We start from the raw sequence: 7,108 nt of genomic DNA, 5'->3' as shown, positions 1-7,108 counted from the left end.
TTGCCTTGAGAAAAGTGTGTATGCACGTAGGTTCGACACAGTGAAGTAGCGTATACCTCATAAAATATTCTTTAGCTACTTCTGGTTTCCGTTACAGTGTTCTGGGCTCTGGTTACTGTTTCTGGTTACAACATTCTGAAAAGTGATTGATTAATTCAGTTGTGGTTGGTGCAAAGGAAATTTATTGATGTAGATGTATTTGATGTTTGAATGATGTTATTGATGGATCCAGTCTAAAAAATTATGAAACGTAGTCCCTGGAAGAAAAGAGAAGGTTGTAGCCTTTTGTAGGTCTGCACCTACATACTAGTAAACATATCAGCTAGTACAAGAGCTAGGGGGTTGTAGCTCGCTTCCAGGAGAAGCTAGAGAATGAGAGAGGGTTGTAGCCTTCTGCATGGAGAAACCTGCGTACTGGTATAAGACTGCACCAGTACAAAAATTGTAAAAGAAGTTTGTTATTTAAAAGAAGATAGAGACGATTGCATCAGGTGGTTTTCACCCAGGTTTCCACCTTATATCTTGTGTTCATGTGCGTGTGATTGTCTGTTCTATTTTACTACACCTGGTTACTATTTATATGGTTCTGATGCACTGAGTAAAGATCAACACATGATAAATTAATTGAATCATAAGTTTGCAGGATATACGCTAGTTGCCTTAAATACAGTTGTGTATACATGCAAGTTCTATTAACTGAAGTAGCATATATGGATCTGATTATGGAAATGAAATATTATTGACTTTCTAATACTGATTCACCCCCCCATCTCAGTATTATTTCCAAAAGTTGGTATCAGAACAGGTCCTTCAGAAGCAACTTGATCGCTTGAAGGAAGATCTATCATCATGAGTAACTACAAAAGAGAGGGATCCATTAGACCACCAATATTTGATGGGGTCAACTTTGTTTATTGGAAGGTAAGGACCACAACCTATCTTCAATCTCTTGGAACAGATGTCTGGGAAATCGTGGAAGGAGGATATACATTTCCATCAGCAATTTGTATAGATATGGCAGGTAAGAAGCAATATGAAACCAATGCCAAGGCTGTCAATACATTATTAGGGAGTCTGTCACAATCAGAATTTGTCAAAGTTATGCAGCTCAAAACCGCCAAAGAAATATGGGACAAGATCGTTCTAAGCTATGAAGGAGACAATCAGGTAAAACATGAAAAACTACAATCTCTCAAAATTCAATATGAAACTCTCAAAATGCATAATGATGAAAGTATCGCTAGTTACTTCTTGCGTATAGATGAGATTTTTAATTGCATGAAGAAATTCGGTGAAGAGATAAAAGAATTTACTTTAGTTGAAAGGTTTTAAGATCCTTGTCTACTAAGTTTGAATCAAAAGTATCTACCATAGAAGAAAAGCAAGATCTTTAGACTATTACTATGACACAGCTGCACAGAATCTTAACTGCTTTTGAAATGAGAAAAGGAGATCCATCAGATATGAGAGAAGTCGCATTCAAAGCTTCAGGAAGAGAAGAATTCCATGAATTAGGACATATTTCAGAAGGAGAAGAAGAAGCAAACTTTGTCAAGAACCTTCAACGGGGTTCCGGGAGATTCAGAGGTAAACTACCTTTCAAATGTTTTGCTTGTGGAAGAGTCAGTCATTATGCTGCCAAATGTCATCATAAAGATAAGATTGATAAAGGTAAGGAATCAACAAAATGGAATAGAAAACAAAGTGTAAGTAAGAAGAGCTACTATACTCATGAAGATAGTGATGGTTTATCAAATAGTGATGAAGATGAAAATAGTAATGACTATAGACTTCTAATGGCTTTTGAAGATGATGATTTCTTGGATGCTTTAGATGAAGATGACCTTTATGAAGAAATATCTAAACTAAAAGTATATTTAGAAGAAAAGAATATGATTATAGATACTCTGACATTCCAACTTGCTAAAAGAGAAAAACACAATGTAAAACTAGAATGTGAAATTATGGGTCTAAGAAAGGATATTGAGAAAACAAAAGCTCTCATACTTAGATTTACTAAAGGATCAGAAACCTTAAATGAAATTATCAAAGTGTAGCGTTCTCCTCTGATAAAGATAGGTCTTGGATATACTGAAAAAGCATCCCAAACACAGAAGTCTTCAACCTCCACTAAAAGCTATCTTGATGCAGCAAAGAGTAGTGAACAATTTGACAATAGTCAACAAAGGCATAGAGTAGATCACCAGGTAAATCAGGATCAATTTACTTCAAGGATGAATAGAAGCTACAAACCTCAAGTAAATCATACTCAATCTGCTTCAAGAATGAATATCAATAGCAACTACAATCACCAAGTCAGTAGATTCGATAATCGCAGGAACTTCTTTAATGGCCAATGTTTTTCATTGCATAACTTTGGACACAAAGCTGCTCAATGTGTTTCTTACAAGACCATCATGATTAGAGAAGCATGAAATCAAAGAAATGTGATGGGGATCATGAAACAAACCTACAATAACTTTTCTCTTCTTTAAAATGAAATAGAATGCCCTATCTGCAACAACTTTGGTCACGGAGAATTTGAATGCGGGAGTAAATTTCAGCAAACATCTCAGAAGGAGCAAACTGCATTAAATCCCAAAATATGCAGAAAGAAAGAACCACAAATAGAAAGATGTGGTATAGCCCTGTATGCAGAAGGACAAGAAAATCAGTGGTACATCAACAGTGGATGCTCGAAACACATGACAGGTGATAAAGAAAAACTTCAGTCATATAATGCCTTAGAAAAGGAAAAGAAGGTCTCGTTTGGAAATGACACTCTTGCTGTCATAAAAGGTAAAGGCTCTATTCTTTTAAAAGAAAAAGTTAAAGCTGGAAATGTTATGTATGTTGATGGTCTAAAGCATAACCTGTTGAGTGTCAATCAAATGTCTGATCAAGGAAATGAAGTAGTATTTCGATCAAATGGATGTGTTGTTCGTGAGCTTGATATAGGAGAAACCGTAATCAAAGGTATAAGAACTCCAAACAACTTATATATACTCAAGGGAGGACAACAATAGTGCTATCTAAGCAAAAATGATGAACACTGGCTATGGCACAGAAGATTGGGGCATCTAAGCTTCTCTCAAATAAGAAAAGCAAGCAAATTCCAGGCTATTCGTGATCTTCCTGATATCAGCATTCGAGAAAATACAATATGCAAATCATGTCAATTTGGTAATAAAACTAGGTCTCAATTCCCTGAAAAGGAAGGATCAGCTAGTAAGCCTCTTGAACTTGTTCATACTCATTTATGTGGTCCACCAAGGAAAAAGTCACCTCGTGGAGAGGAATACTTTATATTGTTCATTGATGATTTTTCCAGAATTTTTTGGATAGGGCTTCTAAAGCATAAAGATGAAGCATTTGAAAAATTCAAAGCCTTCAAAGCCTTGGTTGAAAATGAATCAGATTGCAAAATCAAATGTCTCAAATCTGATCGAGGAGGGGAATTTACCTCGAATGAATTCTTTGACTTTTGTGAAGAACATGGAATAAAAAGGCAATTCTCCACTGCAAGGACTCCTCAGCAAAATGGAGTGGTAGAAAGGATGAACAAAACTGTTCAACAAATGGCTTGTGCTATGCTAGATGAGTCTGGAACTCCTGCAACCTTTTGGGGTGAAGCTGCATTAGCTGCCATCACTATTCTCAACAAATAAAATGTTCGGGTAAATAGCACTCAAACTCCACATGAAATTTGGTATGGTAAGACTCCTACCATAAAATACTTCACAGTTATTGGAAGAAAATGTTACATCAAAAGGACTGATGAAAAACTTGGCAAGTTTGAACCCAGAGCAGATGAAGGCATTCTCCTTCGTTACTCTTCTCGAAGTAAAGGATATAAGTGTTATAATAAAAGACTTGAGAAAATTATTGAAAGTATTGATGTTGTGGTTGATGAAGCATGAAAAAATCCAAAGCAAGTAAAAGCCAAAGATTGTGGAGAAGATGAGGATTATCCTTCCACATCAAATCAGACTAATTCTGAAGAAGAAACCAATGAAGCACCAGAAGAACAGATAACGGCAGAAGAAAAGACTCCATCCAGGTATGTTCAGAAAAGTCATCTAGAGACTCAAATATTGGGACAGAAAGAGGCAGGTGTGCAGACAAGAAGAACTATTTCAGAAGCTTCAAGCTATATAGCATTGCTTTCCTCCATCGAACCTCAAAATGTAAATGAAGCGTGCAAATATGAAAGTTGGGTCAAGGCCATGAATGAAGAACTTGAGCAAATTGAAAAGAGTAATACTTGGGAATTAGTTCCGAGACCTCATGATAAGAATATCATAGGAACCAAATGGATATTCAAAAACAAGCTGAATGAAAATGGTGAAGTTATTAAAACCAGACTTGTTTGTAAAGGATATGCTCAACAAGAAGGTATAGATTTTGAAGAAACTTTTGCACCTGTTGCTAGACTTGAAGCCATAAGAATGTTTCTTACTCTTTCTAGTTTTCAGAAATTCAAAGTATACCAAATTGATGTAAAATTTGTCTTTCTTAATGGGGACTTAGAAGAAGAAGTATTTATTGAGCAACCAGATGGATTCATCCTTGGAAATGATCCAAAACTTGTATGCAGACTCAGAAAGGCTCTCTATGGTCTAAAACAAGCTCCAAGGGCTTGGTATTACCGTCTTGACAAATACCTCCATCAACAAGGTTTTTGAAAAGGATCAGCTGATGGCAATCTATATACAAAGATTGACAATAATAAATTGCTAATACTTGTTGTGTATGTTGATGATATCATTTTTGGCAGCAATGAAGAAGCCATGAGTCAAAACTTTTCTTTGGTAATGCAACAAGAATTTGAAATGTCCCTACTTGGTGAGCTCACATATTTTCTTGGTCTACAAGTTCAACAAAAGAAAGATGGTATTTTTCTGTCACAAACCAAGTATCTCAAGTAGATCTTGAAAAAATACGGCATGGAAGATTCTAAACCAGTATGTACCCCAATGGTAACAGGATGAAATCTTAGCTCAAATGATGAATCAACAACAATACATCAACCAACCTACAAATCCATGATTAGCAGTCTGCTTTATCTAACAGGTACCCGACCAGACATCATGCATGTAGTGGGAATAGTTGGAAGATTCCAAGCCAATCCAAAGGAATCACACCTTCAGGTTTTTAAAAGGATTTTCAAATATCTTCAAGGAAGACAGAATTTTGGTCTATGGTATCCTAGAGATACATATCTTACACTTCATGCATATACAGATGCAGATTGGGCAGGAAGCATTGATGACAGAAAAAGCACTAGTGGTGGTGCATTCTATATGGGTTCCAGATTAGTGTCTTAGTTCAGCAAGAAACAAAGTTCAATTGCATTATCTACAACTGAAGCAGAATATGTGGTCGCTGCATCTTGCTACACACAACTCCTTTGGATGATGCAAACATTGCAAGACATTCAAATCACATGTACTCCACCCATCTCCATTCTATGTGATAATACAAGTGCAATCAGTATTTCAAAGAATCCAATGATGCATTCCAAGACCAAGCACATACCCATCAAATATCATTTTCTATGTGAACAAGTTCTTGAATAAAAGGTCAAATTGGAGTATGTTACCTCCAAAGAATAGGTTGCTGATATATTCACCAAACTACTACCCAGAGAGACATTTGAATATCTCAGACAGAAGCTGGGAGTAGTTGATGCATCATCTTATGGTTAAAACTTATCTGTTTCAGAGAAAAGTGGTTATACGCGAGTTCCATGAAGCGTATCTGCGTACATATGCCGGTTTCTGTGGATACAGTCACATATATGTTGGTTTGAAGAAAAATAATGGGCCAAACTCAAGATGAAAGGAGTCTGATATGGGTTTGATAGTGATCATCTGGCAAAGGGGGAGCATATACTTCTAATAATGCATTGTTGGCATTATCTTAGAAGATCTTGGTACAAATTCACAATTGTTTTTGATGCAGGTGGAACATGTTCAGGGGGAGATCATGGTTGCTAGTCTGGAGGGTGATTGACAGATGTTGTTGATGATAATTGCTGATAACTATCATGGTCTTGTTTCAGATATTTGGTCTCTATGTCATGTATATCTTTTAATTTCAAGGTCATGAAACAACCTATTTTGGTTCCCCACTATGCATGGGATGGATGATGTAATGTTCTTGTTTTGACATGTATAAAAATTTGGTATATCCCCACTTGGTTGGGTGGATGAGTCAAACTTGGTATATCCCCACTTGGTTGGGAGATGGATGTATGTATGAGTCATTGGTGATAGGAAGGTCATTTGTGATGTATAGAGTCATGTTCTTCTTTTAGAACATCTTTTTGCAGACCTTGCTTATTTTCAGGGGGAGCATGGAGCTCAATCAACACTCTTCAGCATATCAGAGCATTCAGCATGTACTCAGGGGGAGCATAACCCTTTTCCCTTGATGACAAAGGGGGAGAGTGACAGTGACTTGGGGTTGCCATCAAGTCCAAAGGGGGAGATTGTTAGCATTATGACATAGATTTGGCACTATGACACAGGTGTTGTCCTTGATGGCAACTCACTCAGATGACAGATCACAATTCAGAATCTCAGAATGAAGAAAGAGAGGTATACACAGGTTCCTCATTGACCAAGGTGCGTGTACATGTGGGTTCACAGACCAAAAGGTGTGTATGCCTACACATGCACTTTCACGGAAGGAAAGGCATGTACATGTTGGAAAACTTAGTTTTGGTCCATGGTATTTTGATCCATGGTATCCTGCCCGAAGTGTTGAGCCCAGGTATTTGGTCTAACGTATTGGTTCTAAGTGGTTTTGTTCCATGGTATTGAGTAAGGCCTAAGACTATAAAAGGAGGAGAAGATCATTAGGCAAAAACACTCATGTATTGAATATCTAATGAAGAGAAAGATCTAGAATACAGGTTATTGGGTTATGGTGCACAGCTGGATTTGAATCAAGAACGAACCTTAGCACTTGAGGAAGGATAAGATCTAATGATGGGTCAAGATCTTAAAGCTTGAAGTGAAGTATCTTTGTGTGTTTTGATCTTTTATCTGAATAACTGGCACATGTTGTAGGCTATAAATATGATGATCTGGGTATAACTGAA

The sequence above is a fragment of the Pinus tabuliformis genome, chromosome 3_1, assembly GCF_031772625.1.
Source record: "Pinus tabuliformis cultivar Carrire ecotype Pingquan chromosome 3_1, CPIR1, whole genome shotgun sequence".
Taxonomy (NCBI): domain Eukaryota; kingdom Viridiplantae; phylum Streptophyta; class Pinopsida; order Pinales; family Pinaceae; genus Pinus; species Pinus tabuliformis.
The sequence above is the reverse complement of the archived record's forward strand: the minus strand, read 5'-3'. Positions refer to the sequence as shown.